This window comes from Octopus bimaculoides, chromosome 8 (genome assembly GCF_046866305.1).
Source record: "Octopus bimaculoides isolate indiv1 chromosome 8, ASM4686630v1, whole genome shotgun sequence".
Classification (NCBI taxonomy): Eukaryota; Metazoa; Mollusca; class Cephalopoda; order Octopoda; family Octopodidae; genus Octopus; species Octopus bimaculoides.
The window spans coordinates 29,341,116-29,360,489 of record NC_142935.1 but is presented as its reverse complement, the minus strand read 5'-3'; the positions used below and the strand labels follow the sequence as shown (position 1 = coordinate 29,360,489).

The 19,374-nt window shown below is 36.0% G+C and overlaps 1 protein-coding gene across 40 annotated transcripts in view; it reads right to left on the bottom strand.

Moving 5' to 3' along the window:
• The window catches only part of LOC106875482 (trafficking kinesin-binding protein 1), a 212,321-nt gene that overhangs the window by 133,682 nt on the left and 59,265 nt on the right, over positions 1–19,374 (bottom strand). For 7 of the 40 annotated variants that reach the window (XM_052970004.2, XM_089356258.1, XM_089356275.1 and 4 more), the window contains exon 1: positions 7,888–7,993. The exons of 28 other annotated variants lie outside the window; for them this stretch is intronic. The gene's annotated coding sequence lies outside the window, so the exon portion shown is untranslated. Of the gene's footprint in view, positions 1–7,887; positions 8,122–19,374 lie in introns of those variants that run through there. 5 more of the 40 variants (XM_089356271.1, XM_089356284.1, XM_089356264.1 and 2 more) reach the window with 4 other exon arrangements.

Here is a 19,374-nt window from a genome sequence, read left to right as displayed (position 1 = left end):
ACATTTTTGTATATATGTTAGTTTTCAGTGTTATCTACTGTCATAATTGAAACATATTTGAAATATGTGGCTCAAGAGATATCCTAGGTATCAATGTATGAGAGATATTTAGCAGCTTACCATGAGTAGGACGTTAATGATAGTTTTTAACCCAAGCAATATGTATATAAACACATAAAAAGATTCATTAAATTACAGAGTACTTCTCCAGCCAACAACAGTGAGCTATATTCTTCCATGGTACCTATTTACAGTGAAGTAGACTTGATGTTTGGAGAGATAAGGGTATTTTTCAGAAGACACAACACAGTTATGATAACAGATACAAACAAACTATCAGCTCATCAGCCGACACCCTACTACCCCACCCAGCAGCAAAGCTTGTTTTTGCACAGTTACTAAAATACCAGTAAAAAGTAAAATATTTAGTAAACAAATTGTTTAGATTTATCATAGTTTTCTTAATTCTAAAATAAGAAAAACAAAATGCATGAAGGTCAACCCTTTCATTTCTAATTCTAGTTGGTTTACTAAATCAGGATATATTGGAGTATATGGTATGGCATACTGAGGTTCTGATGATCTTGTTACTCTTAAAACCAATTTTTAAAAAAATGCTGTGCAGCTGTACACATATTTTTTTTTTATAGTTAGAAGGGATGTTGATAAACATCCTGGAACAGAAATAAATGACTCATTATAAATATTTTAGTTAGGCTACAACTACACTATATTATTATTGCTGTTTGCACTGGCATATTTCTGAAGACAGGCTTTCGAGTTCATTTGTGCTAAATTTCTGGGGAAAATATCCACTAATAATCAAGACCACACAAAGCAAAACATTACAAAATCCAGTTCTTGTTGTGGGATAGGTTCATGTGCCTCTAACACTGAAAGCTATGCCAGTGGAGTGCAACTCCTGGTAGAGCTTCCCTCCTATGCTGAACAGGTCAAAAGATAGAGGCCAGACTAAAGTGAATCACCTCTTCTCAAAAGTGAAAATAGGTTTACATAGGACCAACTACTCTACCTAGAAAAAAAACAAAATTACAGAAGCATTGATGACAATTCGGAACCAACAAGACGTAGGAGAGGAAAGCTTTCCCTTAGGGATGAAATGGGAAGGACAATACAAGTAGTAGAGCTGAAAAAGCAAGGATCCAACTGGAGAAATGCAAAAAACACAGCCCAGAGCCGAGAACAGTGGATAAAAGCTGTTGACAGCCTATGCTCCATTGTTAGTGAAGGGCTTAAATAAGTAGTAATATGTCAAGTAAGATTTTAGAGATGAAATGCTAAGTTATCAGCAGCAGTCTAGCTTCTTATATAATATCCCAGCTGATTCATAAATCTGAATCTAGAATGAAGTACTGACTTTACCAGTCACCAACCTCAACATACAGAGTTACGCTATACATTAATGGATCAAGAATCTGCTAAATGTACAGTAGAAAGAACACTCGTCCTTATAAGATTGAAGAGCTGTACTGTCCTAAACTTGAGTTGGGAGTTTTTACAAGATGTCTACATTTTGATAAGTTTTTGTTAAATCAGACACAGTTTAAAGCACTTTAACCTTTCCCCTCATTCAACTACACCCCACTCGGCAATTTCTTTCAGATATAAACACTCAACATTAAGAGCACTCTTCATTTGATAGGTTAAAGAGATGTAACCTTTATCCCCCTTTCCCTTTACATTTTCCTCTTGTTTCTTTTCTCATTATTTATTCTTACTTTTTCTCATATTTTCTCATAGAGTAACCATGTCATTCGAGCCTGAACACTTGCCAAGTCATCTACAGTATATTCTGCGAGCTTGTCTGATAACTGCACTAACCGAACATGAAACTCAAAGTGGCTCACATATGACTCCTGTATTAATTAAATGATACTTATCTCTTGCTGGATAGAGTTCTTTTTTGCTGATCCTACCAACAAGCAAATAGTACAGTGTGTGTGTGTGTGTGTGTGTGTGTGTGTGTGTGTGTGTGTGTGTGTGTGTTCGTTCAGATGTTCAACTGCTAAAACAATTTGAATGTTAAATGTGCATAACAACAACGATAAATACTTTTACCGTAGTTATATACAATTACCATTTAAGAATTAATTAAATAACAATAACATTTTAAATAACTTCTTATAGAAATAGCTAATAACATTAAAATAGGTCTCCAGTAATTAACGTGCTTAAAGCTAATGAAGTATCAAAATTACAAAGGGTCGCTGCTGAGAAACATCTTAGAAATATAAAACTTTAATTAAGCTAAGAAACTATTTTTGGGGTGAGATTTCACTTAAGGAACAATGCTAAGAGATAGTCTTATATTTCACTTATTGGCTTTGACCCCAAAATAATATAGAATGTAATGCTGCCTTAACTCTTTATCAATTCAACCGACTATATCTAACCTAAATATTCAACCTGTTTTATGCTAAAACTGGCCACATTAAACCTCTCATACTTACCCTACAATGTCATTCTAAAAATAAACAATCACGTCACTGAAATCCTAAAGCTATGAGGTAGTGCATCATTAATTCATAACAATGTAAATGAAGAAGTGTTACACTTGACAGAATAATTTGAGTGCTAAAGAGTTAAATAGTGAAAACAGTGTAAAAGCTAAGACAGAAATTGAATTTAACCTAACATTTTAAATCAAAGGTGCAAAATGTATGGCTGTACCACCATATATAGTCATAATATAACAGAAAAGCAAAAAGGTAACCCATGCAAAGTCAACCACAACATTAATTATGGGTCAAACAATATTTCACTAAATGCTCGACAGACTTACAAAACTGTTAAATTTGTGGAAGGTATAAATAGTATCAAAGTAGAAATATTAAAAAAATTTTTATTTTTTGTTCCAGTCATCGGACTGCAGCCATACTGGGACACTACTTTATAGGGGGTAGTCGAACAAATCTACCCAGGTAATTATTTTTCAAGCCTGGTACTTATTCCATCAGAACTTCTAAGTTAGGGGAGCATAAACAAACTGATAGCTTGTGAAGAGATAGAGGAGGGTCAAACACACACACGTCTGTGTGTGCCTGTCCCCTATCACCATTTAACAACTGGTGTTTGTTTGTTTAAGGTCCTATGACTTATTGGTTGGCAAAAGAGGTCAGCAGAATAAGCACCAAATTTCAAAAATAGGTTCTGGGGTTGATTTGTTTGATTAAATCTTTGAATGCAGTGCTGTAGCATGGCCACAGTCCAACAATTCAAACAAGTAAAAGATTAAAAAAAAAAGATAACAAATCTGTATTGAATTTACAGAAAATAACATTACTACAACTGCATGTGGGAATGGGGTGCTTGTGTGTGTGTGTGTGTGTGTGTGTGTGTGTGTGCTTTTAGCCATTGTAACATAAATTGATTTATTTGAAGAATGGACTTATAAATGAAATGAAGCATTTCAAAACAACCTCCTGTCTTCAATGGAAGGGAAAAAAAGAGAAAACCTCTTTGATAAAGGTCATACATCATCATAAATATAGAGGCTTTTATGTGATCATTTACAAAAAGCATGCATTTAGTTGGAATTAATTATTAATTACAAGTATTAAAAGTCATTAAATGTTCTGTATTTTTAGAAATATTGTCGATGAGTGAAAGTAAAATATCATCTGTACTTCAAAGAGGCCAAACTCAAAATAGTTACTAACAAATCCAACAGTCGGATCATGAATGAACATGGCCTAGTGGTTAGGGTTGTACTTGTGGTCGTAAGATCATGGTTTCAATTTCCTGAAAGTAACTGGCCTTGTTCATAAATTAACTTTCAGGTCAGCACCGATCAAACACACCCATAGTCCAAGTTATTTCAATAGCTGTTACCCTCTCCCTTTCTTCAGGAATAAAGTACTTAGACGCGACGATGCATACCCTCGTGATTAGTAGCAACTCTTGATTGCAAGATTGTAGCTTTGATTCCAAGACTAGGCAGGGTGTTGCATTATTACTCTAGTTCACTCAGCTGAAAATAAGTTACAGCTATAACCAGAAAGTTAACACTACAACAGACCAGTGTCCTGTTCAGGAAGAGTAAGTGTTATAATCTTAGTCACTTATATACCATGGAAGCCAGGTTAAGGTCCAGTTTTATGTGTCCTAGGACTTGAGACAGATTCGAGTCTAAGTCAAAGATGACTGGACACAGTTGACAAAAACTAACCAAAAGAGCACAGTTTATAAAGTGCTGTCAAGCCAAGCATTGCGTTCTGTCTGTGACAAGGATTCTGATCACTAAACAGACCAAATCGACCTAGTTGTAAACAAGAAACACAAGGTAGGAACATGTTGTCACTTCAAATAGTGATAACTCTATATAACTGATAAGAACATTCAAAAATGGTAATGGTAAGCCACTCTAATTGATGCCGCTTATAATTAGGACATCCCTGATTGAGTAGACTTATAATTAAAGACGTTCTAGCCATGACCACACATTTTCTCAACCATTGTATTATTTCTGATTATCTTATCCAATGCATTTCACAAGTTAAGAGTAATCTAAGGGAGATTTGGTTGTTGTTTCTAGCAAATCAAGCAATCGTATAAAGCACCCTTACTGAATGAATACACCAGTTCTTCAGCAGTATCCCAACAACCAATAGATTAATGGTTCTCTCTGACGATGGTCTGTAACTAGAGTCTTCAGAGTTGCCAATTTTTTTTTCTCTCTAAAATCAATAAGAACTCAACAAACATTTATGAAAATATCTGATGTAGAATTTTTGATGAGAGATAAAGAGATAAAATAGATAAAGAGATGAATGCATGTTACTACAGTTATTTCAGCCAGAAATATGAGCTGTTGATAATAAATATGTAATTACATCTTATTTCAGTGTAAATAGTTGTTTTGCAATAAAACCACGCTTTAAAGGGACACAAAAATTACTTGAGTTATGAAGTGTTTATCTAATGACCAATGTGAATAAGACCAACAACCAGTTAACAATATATAAAAAAAAAGGTTGCAATTCCCTTAACTGAATAATAATAATAATAATAATAATAATATAGTAGTCCATTTTACTAGAGGCACAAGGCCTGAAATTTAGGGGGAGGGGACTAGTTAATTACATTGACCCCCAGTATTTTTGACTGGTACTTCTTTTATCAACCCCCTGGAAGAATGAAAGGCAAAGTCAACCTCAGCAGAATTTGAACTCAGAATGTAAAGACAGATGAAATGCTTCTAAGCATTTATCCCGGTGTGCTAACAATTCAGCCAACTCACTGCCTTACAACAACAATAATAATAATAATAATAATAATAATAATCCTTTCTACTATAGGCACAAGGGATAGTCGATTACTTCAATTCCAGTACTTATTTCATCGACCCCAAAAGGATGAAAGGTAAAGTCAACTTCAGTGGAATTTGAACTCAGAACCTTAAGATGAATGAAATGCTGCTAAGCATTTTCCCCAACGTGTGCTTACACCTCTACCAGTTTGCCATAATAATAATAATTTCTAATTTTAGCACAAGGCCAGCAATTTTGAGGGCAGGTGGAAATCATTTAGATTTCCCCAGTGCTCTTTTATTTACCCCAAAAGGATGAAAGACAAACTCAACCTCAGCAGTATTTGAGCTCAGAACTTTAAAAATCTGGAAGAAATACCACAAAACATTTTGTCCAAACTACTAATGACTTTACCATCATAATAATGATAATAATAAGAATTCTTTCTACTATAGACAGGGGCCTGAAATTTGGCTGACTAGATTGGCCCCAATGCTCTGTTGGAACTTATTTTATTGATCCCAAAATGATGAAAGGCAAAGCTAGCCTCGATAGCATTCGAGTCAGAATGTAAAGAGCCACAAGAAATGCTGTTTAGCATTTTGTCCAACGTGCTAATGATTCTGCCAGCATGACAAACAATAATAAGCCAAATATAAATTTTGGCAGAGGGGCAAGTCGATTACATCAACCCCCAGTCTCCAACTGGTACTTATTTTATCAATCTCTAAAGGATGAGAGGCAAAGTCAACTGCAACAGAATCTGCACTCAGAACATATAAATGGACAAAATACTGCCTTGCATTTCACCCAGCGTGCTAACGATTATGCCAGCTCTCCGCCTTAATAATAAGTAAGATATTATTGTCAAAAATCACTTAGGAAAAACATGCCCCCTAACCAAAGCAGATGATGATTATCTTTCAAAGAAATGGAGAAATTATTTAAATACAAAGATCTAAACAGAATGAACCAGAAAAAAAGAGTATGGAGACATAATCCTTATAATGAAATGTGCCTTGGGAATTATTTAAAAAAGGAGATGTAGACAAATATATAACCAAAACCTCAGCACTTACAAATAAGCACAATATACAAAACAGAGCATCGTTCGACACTGCACACATTATGCAGAGTGCCATCAATGCAACAGAAAACACAAAAACCAAAACAAAACACTGCACACACCAAAAGTGCAGAGCTGCATTCAATAGTGCAGTGAAAGCACACAATAAAAATAAGACTACTGAAAAATAATAATAACATTAAAAACAATAATAGTAATAATAATTTGAATATCTTCTTTTCAGTAGAAACCAAACCTTTATTCTAAAAACAAGGATTTTTTTTGTTCGTTTTTTTTTTCCCAGAATTTTAGTGGTACTTATCGTTACCTACAAATGGATAACAAACAAAATTGACTTTTAGTATGAATTGAACCTGCATCAGAGAGACCTTGTACTAATCATCATAGAGTATCTGTCTAGTCCAAAATGGGGTTAAGTAAATTGCTTTGTAATCCTGAATGTCACCTCTTGTGAAGGTGGAAGCTCATAAATAGGCTGCCTCAGTAGCCTTATTATTAGATATATCAGCAGATCCATCCCAAGGAACTGTCAAAGGTTGAGAATGATTTCAAAATAGATTTTCAAAGACAACAAATGTATCTTCATTTTTCATATAAATTATAGAGTTTTTTTTTTTAAATAGAAATGCTGAAGTTCTATTTATACTAATAACAGAGATCTTCAAATAAAGCAATCTACCAATCAGTATAGTATTTTGATAATTACAAACAAAAGGGGAGAAATTCTGAATAAAAAATAAAAAATAAAAAAAATGAAAAGGCAGCAGGTAAAAAAATTCATTTTGTGCAATTATGGAAAATTATTTGAATTATTAAAATATTCTAGTTTAAAGAAAAATAAGTAAATAGACAAGTAAATTCAGTTTATCTTTAGATATCTCAATGAAAAATATAAACAAAGCATTCTTTTACTCAAAGTGTAGAGTGTCAGGAAGAAGTATTTTCTTAATCAAAAACATTTAACACAGCAACAGTGTCCCACATGCATGACTGACATTGAAGAAAGTTATATAACCCCCATGATAAAAATAAATATAATAAACAGCCTCACTACAAAACTACAGTAGCACACCACTCTCCAAAGGGCAGTGGTTGCAGTGATGTAGGCGGTGAGTAATATGATGCCAATGTACACAACGAGCACAAGCTAACAGAAAGAAGCAGATCTGCACATATTTAAATATGTCTGCTTTGTTACAAAGGTCACTGGTGAAACAAAAAGAACCTGTTGTTCTCCTTGGATGTCCTTTCAGGTTATATAAAACGTGGATAGTTGCTCGCTACCCAACAATACTAGAAAACTACTCGAAGCATAAATGAATCAGTTTGGTAGACTGACTGATAGTTTTGCTAGTACAGAAGAGGATGCAATTATTTTTTTCTAGTGTTTTCTTTACCTAAATGTCTTACTCTAATAATCTACACAGACAACATCAACTAAAGAAGGCTTTGCAAAAATGCATTTTTTTTTTTTTAATAAATATCAATATAAACTATCAAAATAGATGAGAAAAAAAAAAACTCGATTACCTGATCCAGAAACAACATCACATATAGATAGATAGTCCACTAATAATAAATAGTAGCAGCACTAGTAGTCCTCTCAATGTAGCAGCAAGTGGAAGCTTGCTTCTGCAGTGCACTCACTCTCTCACTCATTCTCTATCAATAAAACAGAGGCTGACATATCAATATGTTGCCACAACATACAACAGCTGACTTGAAAGTCTGCTGCTGCATGTACAATCTTCATCTGAGAGAAACAACATTCTTAAATAATTATAATTCAAAGAAAATCTTTCAACAAATATAAGAAAAAAAAGGGAGACAAAAACAAGGCTACAAAATCAAATGTCAATATTATTGATTTTGATTCTTTGACAAAACATTTAGATTCCAGTCCAAAACAACATCAACAGCCCCATCAATGGGACGGTATTATCAATAAAAATAGGGCATTTATCCATTTCTCTTGATAGATGTCATACAAAGAAAACCATTTCATTTTTAAAAACATCTCAAGAGAATTACCAAAGGGATCTGAAGGAAATATTATCTTCTTTAAAATTGCAAAGAAGGGAAGGAAAATGAATTGGTATAATAATAATAATAATAATAATAATGATTTCTTTATCTTTATTATTTAACAACAACAACTGGATCAATGATTCAATGAAGTTTTTCAAAATTGGGGTAATTTCCCAAGAATTTAAGAAAACAGAACTAATGAGGTAGCTTCTACAAAGTTGGTCATTCAACCTGCTAGAAATAGCAGCCAAAAATCTCCAACAAATTGTGTTACTATCTTAAAAATAAGGATTTATAAGATAATATAAATGGTCAGAATGCATCATCATAATCTACCCCTGGGCATTAGTGTCTTGAGTTCTAAGACTCATTAGGGGCCAGTTACGCAGTTTCCATGGTGCATAAGTGACCAAGATCACAATATTCCTTCTGAAAGGGATGCAGGGTTATTCATTTACAGCTGAGTGGACTGCAGCAATGTGAAATGAAGTGTTTTGCTCAAGAACAGAATGCATTAACCAGTATGGGAATTGAAACTACAACCTTGCAGTCGTGAGTACAACATCCTAATCACTAGGGTATGTACCTTTACATCTAAATACTCAATGACTAGAAAAAAAGGAAGAGGTGGGGGGAGTCATAAGAATATTCCCAATTATAGGTGGGTTTGATCAACACTGACCTGAAGCTTAATTTATGAACAAGGCCAGTTATTTTGACTGGAAGGGATTAATTGATACCATTATTGGACTGGTGCTTTATTTCATCAACAATGGAAAGATGAAAATTAAAGTTGGTTCCATCAAGAATTGGATCCAGAACATAAAAGAGCTGGAAGAAATACAAGACATTTTGTTGGACACAAACAATCCTACCAGCTAGGTGCCTCAATGTGGAACTGAAAATAATGATTTCGACCTTTGGTAAAGGGCCAGTAGTTTTTGAGAGAAGGGAGCTAGTCGATTACACCAACCCCCAGCACTTGACTGGTACTTATTTCATTGACCCTGAAAGGGTGAAAAGCAAAGTTGGCCTTGGTAGAATTTGAACTCAGAATGCAAAGACAGATGAAATGCTGCTAAGCATTTTGTCTAGCATGCTAACGATTTTGTCAGCTCACCATCTTAATATGGCGATCAAGAATAGCTACACAGAGCAGGAGTGGCTGTGTGGTAAGTAGCTTGCTTACCGACCACATGGTTCCAGGTTCAGTCCCACTGCGTGGCACCTTGGGCAAGTGTCTTCTACTATAGCCTTGGGTCAACCAAAGCCTTATGAGTGGATTTGGTAGATAGAAACTGAAAGAAGCCCGTTGTGTGTGTGTGTATATATAAATATATATATATATATATATATATATACATATATGTATATGTTTGTGTTTGCCACCCCCACCCCCCACCCCCACATCGCTTGACAACCAATGGTGTGTTTATGTCCCGGTAGCTTAGCAGATCGGCAAAAGAGACCGATAGAATAAGTGCTAGGCTTACAAAGAATAAGTCCTGGGGTCAATTTGTTCAACTATGGGCGGTGCTCCAGCATGGCCGCAGTCAAATGACTGAAACAAGTCAAAGAATAAAAGAAAAGAATACCAAACTATGTTTACGCAACATATGACAAATTCATAATATAAGAATGCTTTTGTACGCTTGAATTGATTTAAAGAATAGATGTCTTTGGTCCTTCGCCGAATCAAATCACCCCCTTTCCCCTCCATGCATCATCCCTCTCACTGCAGTTCTTCTTTGATACCACTTTTCTTGCGAACGGAAATCATTTCACTTATTCATTCTTCATCTATTATTAAAAACCGTTCCCTCTGCAGACGTTTTACATAGACCACCCACTACCACCACTGAACCGACAAATTAACCACCCCCTTCACATGCCCTTCCTTTTCCTCCTCCTGCAATATGCCTGCCACTCTCTCCTCCCCCCTTCCTGCTCTCTTCTCTATCCCACAACCTTCCCCCTCTACCAGCTTGTGCATCACTGGTCATTCCCCTTCCTTTATCTATTATTACCTACATCCGCCCTTCAACATTATCCAATCTTTAGTTGCTACTTACCTCCCCTTTCCATACCCATTCTCCCCATCTCTTGCTTCCCCATATACTCTCGTAAACCTCACTGATCAACACTCATAGTTCATCTGTGCCCCCCCCCCTTCACTTCTACTCACCTCATACCTTGAAGAGGTACCTGGACCCTTGATCAATATTGATTATCTCTTTACACCTCCGACTGATCTCTCTCTCTCTCTCATAAATTAGAGTAACCATGTAACTCCTCAACACGAAAAAACCCTTCTGTCCTTTTCCTTCATCTCCCAACACAAAGCTACCCCCATTTCTCAAGGTCCATAGCCTTGCAGCAACATGGCCATCATGGAGGGGATTTGAACCACTCATCACCCAACATACACAGTCATTATACTGCAGCCATGCTGGGGCATTGCTATTAAGAGTTAGTTGAAAAAATCAACCCCAGTACTTTTTTTTCTATATTTATAAGCCTGGCACTTATTCTATTGGTCCCTTTTTGTTGAATTGCTAAGTTATGGAGATGTAAACAAACCAACACCAGTTGTCAAGTGGTGTTGAAGACAAACACAATGGTGTACACATACACACAGATCTATGCATAAATACATACAACAGGCTTCATTCAGTTTCCATGTACCAAATCCACTCAGAAGGCTTTGGCCAGCTCAAGACTATAGTAGAAGACACATGCCCAAGGTGTCACACAGTGGGACCGAAGCCGGAACCATGTGGTTGGGAAGCAACTTCTTACCATGCAGCGATGCCTACACATGACTGTTTTTTTTTTTTACATTGTTTAATGTGGTACTGAAAACTATAGAGCTTCTCCAATCAGAGATTATTTATAAAATCTAATTACTTGTGTAAATCAGTTGTGTAAATCAGTTGTGTAAATCAGTTGTGTAAATCAGTTGTGTAAATCATACAAGCAGTCTTCAGAATTTAATGTTGATATTATGAAGCTACCACAGATTAGGCAGATGTATTTCTGCAATCAAGAAAATGATAGATAATAACTTTATACTTGTAATTCAGATTTACTTGTCTTTTCTTCTGTCTACCACTTTATAGTGACATATATCACTTATAATTACAAACATTTAGAATTTTACTACAAAATTGCAATAATGTGAATTTCAAGAATGGTCATTCATCATCGCCATCATCATAACATCCACTTTTCTATGTTTGTATTGGCTGGACAAAATTTTGTTGAGGCGAATTTTTTTTTCAGAAGGATGCTCTTCCTGTCACCGACCCTCAGTTGTTTCCAAGCAAGATAATATTTATCCATAACCAAACATGCTTTCACAGAAGAATGGAAATGAAAGAGACATCTTGCATGACAGTTACACACACACATAAACATATACATTGCAGGATCTGTGGGATTCTTTACAAATCATTGGCAGGACTTAAATGCCACATTCGACATAGGCATTATGACTGACAAAGAAAGAGTAGGTTATTGGATCCTCATACGTCGAAACTGATAGGAGAGTCCATCATTATCATCATTGTTTAATGTCCGCTTTCCATGCTACCATGGGTTGGACAATTTGACTGAGGACTGGTGAACCAGGTGGCTACACCAGACTCCAATCTGATCTGGCAGAGTTTCTGCAGCTGGATGCCCTTCCTAACGCCAACCACTCTGAGAGTGTAGTGGGTGCTTTTACGTGCCACCGGCATGAAGGCCAGTCAGGCGATACTGGCAACGGCCATGCACAAAATGGTGTATTTTACGTGCCACCTATACATCATCATCATCGTCATTTAACGTCCGCTTTCCATGCTAGCATGGGTTGGACGATTTGACTGAGGACTGGTGAAACCGGATGGCAACACCAAGCTCCAATCCAATTTGGCAGAGTTTCTACAGCTGGATGCCCTTCCTAACGCCAACCACTCAGAGAGTGTAGTGGGTGCTTTTACATGTCACCCGCACGAAAACGGCCACGCTCGAAATGGTGTCTTTTATGTGCCACCCGCACAAGAGCCAGTCCAGGGGCACTGGCAACGATCTCGCTCGAAAACCCTACAAAGGCCAGTCAGGCGGTATATATATATATATATATGTATATATATATGTGTCTGTACGTATCGTCGTCGTCGTTTAACGTCCGCTTTCCATGCTAGCATGGGTTGGACGATTTGACTGAGGACTGGTGAAACCAGATGGCTACACCAGGCTCCAATCTGATTTGGCAGTGTTTCTACAGCTGGATGATCTGGATGCCCTTCCTAACGCCAACCACTCAGAGAGTGTAGTGGGTGCTTTTAATATATATATGTGTGAGAGAGAGAGAGAGAGAGAGAGACTACATGTGTATAAATTATGAGTTTGAAGAAATTGATTATTAAATATGGAAGAAGGCTTGAGAAAACAATTTTACTTTAACATCTATTTTTCTTTTTTAATTTCTACACTGCATCCGACAAGTTAAATGTAATTATATAAGAAACATATATTAATCACTAAATATTTTATAATGCGTGCCATCATTGGTTTTCATTTGTATTAGGTTGAAAAAGTTACATGTTGCATTTATTCATGTATATGATGTACTTCATGACTTTTTAAGATCTAGTCCAGTGCTTCTCAAAGTGGTGGTCTCCGGACGGACACCAGTCTGCGAGCCATCAGCTGTCAGTACACGGTGAGTTTCCAGAAAAAGAAACATTATAAAATGCTTATGTAATACTGTATTATTTGTTTACAAAATAAATATTAGATTAAAAAAAAAAAATTGTCAACTTTTATTATATTCATTATATAGTTTCTGGTATAAATTAATATTACTAAGAAACATTACCGGTTCCTGGCACATTGGAGAAAAATAAATTGCCAGTACACCACATCAAATAGTGTGAGAAGCACTGATCTAGTCTACTTTGACCCTGCCTCACATTTAGCAATCTTCACCCAATGAGTATTGCCGGATCTTGTTCAAAACAGGGGCACCAGTTTTCACTAATGTTTTATGTAGTGTTTTTGGTACTGAAAGACTTTCAAACTTCATATACGTATCTATTTTGTGTTATAGAACAGAAAAAAATGTTTGTATTCGGATTTATTTCATGTAAAAAATTGTCTTATTTCGATAATTTCAACCAATCACTGACAAGTATTCAGCTGTTTACAGTTACTCCTAAGCGGTGTAAAGCGTATTTAATCTCCATTACTTCTGAGATTTTGCAGAGGCAACACACATGTATTCGTTTTCCCTAACCGACTTGCTCCTTCCATCAAAAACCATGCCTTGTGCCTATAATAGAAAGGTTTATTAGCTACTGCCAATATGCTTCAGCCACTTTTTGACAAGGAAATAATAATTTTATCACCGCCGCGAATCGTTTGTTTACATAGTCAGCACTTAATTTTTACGGCTGAATGGATGTCAGTCATTGGTTGAAATTACAGAAATACGACAACTTTAACATGAAATAACTTGCGATGTACATTTTTTTGTTAAGAAGACTAAGAGAAAAAGATGTTTTATATGACACATTCTACCAGTGTCCCAAGTTTCAAAGTGTTTCGTTAAGAAAATACTGGTGCCCCCGTTTTGAACAAGATCCGTATTGCCCAATATCATTCAATATAATACATACAGGTTATCCTACATTTAGTATAACTTTCACTGTGCTGAGTACATTTTTGCTGGTGATGTAACAGACAAATCAGTTCTCGTAACCTCTTTCTATTGGGCCAAGGCTACTGTTGGAAACATTTGTCCAAAGTGCTGCAAAGTAGGATCAAAACATAAGACCTCATGATTGCAGAGTGGGCTTTTTAATTTCCTTGCCCTACCCATGTCCATTAGCCCTTTAGCATTCAAATTACCCCATCACATCATCATCATCGTTTAACGTCCACTTTCCATGCTAGCATGGGTTGGACGATTTGACTGAGGACCGGCGAACCAGATGGCTGCACCAGGCTCCAGTCTGATCTGGCAGAGTTTCTACAGCTGGATGCCCTTTCTAACGCCAACCACTCCGAGAGCGTAGTGGGTGCTTTTATGTCCTCCTGGCACGAGGGCCAGTCAGGTGGTACTGGCAACGACCACGCACAAAATGGTGTTTTTTACGTGCCACCTGCACAGGAACCAGTCCAACGGCACTGGCAACAACCTCGCTCAAATGTTTTGTTCACATGCCACTGGCACAACTGCCAGTAAGGCGACGCTGGTAATGATCACACTCAAATGGTGCTATTTAAGTGCCAGTGGCACGGAAGCCAGACAGCTGCTCTGGCAATGATCATTTTGAATTAATTGTGTGTTATCTTGTAGCAAAAGGATCATAATGATATGATTATTTATTTCTAGAATGACATAGTAGGGAAGGTGTGAGAGACCAGATCTAGTCAGTTTGAGCATAAATAAGTAGAATAATTGGGTTGGATATGACTGGTTTAAATGCTAAAGGGTTAATATTTGCACACACAACCTTTAACACCACCATGTGACCCTTGGCTGTCCTTAGCTGGATCCAACTCAGTTGTAAGTTTTCAGGCTAGGCTTCTGGTTTGGAGATTATTCTTCATTTTTTTCCACCTGTGCCAGAAGCACTGAAAAATGTCATGATCGATGCCCTTCTTCCACAGACTAAAAGATATATTTAAAAAAATACCATCACAATGACTGATGCCTCAAATGACCAGACCTTGTTTCATATCAGTTGCAGTCTGACTATTTCATCTAGCATATACATACAATAAAACAATGAAGAGGCATGACTGTGGTCAATCAACCTACCAGAAATAGCAGCCAAATTCCTCAAACTATATTGCTGTCTTCAAAAGGGAGGACACATTGGATAATGTAGTCTGAGAAACTATATCTAAAATGAAAACGGTGCTTCGATTATAAAGTTTGCTCGACTCAGCTGACCTGCAGCTAAACAACATGATCAGATCAAACTCAGATCCAATATTTCATTAGCATAAAATATAACACTGTATCTAACTTATATCAATTTCTTTTTCTTCATTATCATTTACCATCATTTTTCTATATTGACAGCTCTGCAGTACAACATATTACCACTCCTCTCAATAATGAGTCATCTAGTCTATGGTGACCAACATTAATTCACCACTCCTTTACATATCTTCTATGCTAAAAACTCTTTCCATGCATAACACAAGACACTTTTTCCATTCAGCCAACAGCAGAGGCTGTGAATTTGCATCACATGTCTCTATAGTTATCTCTCACAAGACCCTTTATTTACCAACTACTTTTTAAGCTCCTTTCTTCCCCACAACACGTCCTGTCTTCCACCATTGGTACATCCAGAAGATTACAATGAAAACATAGGATATAGTTATTAATAGTTATCGCCAAGCCAACATGGCAGTCCAAAAAATAGGACAAATGCTACCATTGATTAGCTCCAAGAGGCCCTGTGTCCATTATAACCTCCGAACAGGGGAGGTCAGCCACTTCCCCTTGCTGGTCTAGCATCTACAGACTTTTTTTGCCCTTTCAAAGCCTAGCCAGGCTCATGGGCCCGGTTTCCCGGTTTCTATGGCGTATGTGTTCCCCCCAGCTGGATGGGACGCCAATCCATCACAGCGTTACTCAAGAAACAGGAAGAAAGAGTGAGAGAAAGTTGGGGCGAAAGAGTACAATAGGGGTCGCCACCACCCCCTGCCGGAGCCTCGTGGACCTTAGGTGTTTTCGCTCAATAAACACTCACAACGGCCGGTCTGGGAATTGAAACCGCGATCCTCCGACCGCGAGTCCGCTGCCCTAACCACTGGGCCATTGCACCTCCACACAGACTAGTTTCGGGGTATTGCCCCTTATCAATGTAGAGCAGCTGAACCCAGCAGGCGTTGCTACTGACCGTCTGTATGAAGGATTATTTACCTAAATTCAGTGGAATACATCGACTGGTTTTCAAAAATAAAAATATTACTTTGCTTAGAAAAAAGTAATGTTTGGTGACAAGAAGGGCATCCAACCATAGAAAATCTGCCTCAAGAAATTTCATCCATCCCATGCAAGCATGAAGATGATGAAATATCTGTATTAATATATTCAATAGCTCTCCAACAATCTTCAAGTGTTCAAGTAGGTTTATTGGTTTTCGATTCATTAACTCCTGCTCTAATTTCTCAATAGTTTCAAAAGTTATTTTTATGTTGGCTCAGCTTAAGATCAAGTATATCATTTATACAAGTTAATTCCTTTTCTCTGTAATGACAACATTAAAAACAAATTTTCAATAGCTAAATTTTGCTTTATAAACCAGAATAGATCACACAGCTTCTTGTTCATCTTTAACATAAAAGATATCAAAAAGATTGTATTATCTTCTTCTCTTCTCTCTAGCTAAAAATGGTATTCTAGTTGTTGCCAAATCTCTAAATATATAATTTACACTGACCAACTTCTTCTATACCATTCAAGTCTGCTTCAGTGTGGGAGAAACTGCCTCATGAGAGGAGAAAGCGAAATATGATTTTATTTTTTTGTTTGCTTCAATAATTTATCTCAAGGCTTTTTCTTCAATGAAATTACTATTAACCAAAACAGTTATATACTGTTCGTTTTGCTTTAACTAGTGATGTTTATTACAATTTTCGCCAATATTCATGTTATTATTTTTAAATACATATAATACATTTTGGCTTTCTCTCAAATTATTTATATTAATATTAAAAGCATAAATAAGATGACTAATTGCCAGAATAATTAGAGCCTTAGAAAAAATATATAGCTGCATTTCTTCCAGCTCTTTATGTTCCGAGTTCAAATTCCACTGAGGTCAACTTTGCATTTCATCCAATCAGGCTCGATAAAATAAGTACCAGTTAAACACTGGGGTCAAGCGTATTGTTTAACACCCTCCCCTAAATTTGCTGGCTTGTTCCATCATTTGAAACAATACTGATTTCAAATTTTGGCACAAGGCCAGCAATTTCAGGAGAGGGAGTTGGTTGATTAAAGTGACCCTAGTACTCAACTGGTACTTATATTATTGACCCTGACAGGATGAAAGACAAAGTCGACTTTGGTGGAATTTGAACACAGACAGACAAAATCCCAGTAAACGTTTCCCTGGGCATGCTTGCAATTCTACCAGCTCACCACCTTAACACTGGAAATAATATTAAATACACAAATTCAATTTTAGTAATTTTTTTTTAAATGATAATGTCCAAAGTAAGTTTAAATTTTAAATTGTAAAAAGAAAATGCTTTCAGAGGAAACTTGATACGCTGCACAAGAAAAACAAAGGATACAAGTCATAAGAATCAATATTGTCTACATTATTAAACAGTGTCAGTATTCATGACTGCTTATCGGAATATTGTTCAAGAAATAGTATTAATATTTCAAAAGTCAATTAGTTGTTTTATATACACTAGTATCATGAAAACTACAAAAAAAAACAAGTACAATAACTGGCACAATTTCAGGAATTATGGTTTTATCAAAGAGTCTAAATTAAACCAACGCAAAAATATTAGTCAGCACATTTCTAAAATATAAGAAAATATGGCTTGACATTTTTTTTTGTTTTTTTAACTTGATTCCTGCTGAAATGCAGGATCTTTATTTATTCCATTTAATTTTTAAAATAATCTTTTATTTGTTTGTCATTGGATTGTGGCCATGCTGGGGCACTACCATGAAGAATTACACTGTCTAACATGATTTTTGTCCTTGCGTAGCAACTGTTATTTCCTTTTGCTGACCCTTAGAAAGTATGAAAAATTGCTTTTTGTTACATTCATTCAAACCCCAAAGAATCCCCCTCAACACATGGCTATAATGCTCCTCCACCATTCCTGCTCATGATCAGAGATACACATATCGTCAGCCAGCAAAAGTCATGCTCAAGGGCTTAAGGTCAACAAATCTGTGGTATTGGATATTTGTAGAATATTTGCTATAATTATTTCTGTTTCAGCGACTCAGCACTGAATCTGTCTGAAATGTAATGGAAAATAGGTCAGTTTCAAAACATTGATGTCCAGGTCACAAAAGCTAAGTTTGAAGGGAAATAGCAGTTGTTTCCTTTGATTTCTGGATAGAAGCAAATGGGAAATAACACTAACTGACCAAAGACAAAAAAAATAATAATTTTGTTACAGTGTTCATCATCATCATCATCATCATCATCGTTTAACGTCCGCTTTCCATGCTAGCACGGGTTGGACGATTAAAATCAAAAGTATTCTGTCTGCTTTGAACTATTACAAAACAAAGAGGAAACACACACACACTTGCTATTAAATAGGGATAATTTGATAGGAAATAAGTGTTTAGCTTCAGTATTTTATAATTTTACTTTTACTCTTATGACAGTCTAATATTTGATTCCGTTCCCCGGAATCCTAAAGTACTTCCTGCAATACCATCCATTTTTTTCATCTTACCAAACAACTTGACATTTTGCAACCAAAATTCAACAGCTATCTATACTCAAGGCTAACATATGCCCTTAAATTTAAGAAAGAAATATCATCAATTATATCAGCCCTAGTAATTCACTGTACATTATCAACCTTGGATTATGCTGTTCACTGGGCTCAATCTTTCATTTTCTAATCAATGACCTCGTGCTTTATTATGCATGAAATCATTGCTTAAGAAGTTATGATGTAGTAATTTCCTGGAATGTGTGAGTGAAAGTGAACGAATTGTATACTTTGTTGTACATTTTAATAAAAGTTTGTGGCTAATACTAAAATAACATGTTAAATAAAATTAACTTTAATTTCTTGCAGCAATGTTGGTAAGATGTCTTTAAATACGAGATAAAAAAAATATATATATGTGAATTGACAAATACTAAGACATTATTTTATAAAATAAAGATTTGCCTAACTTCTCTTACTTACAAAGTGGAATGCCTTACAACATATTTCCTGGTAAGATTTTCTTACCACAAACCAAACTAACAATTCATCATCACC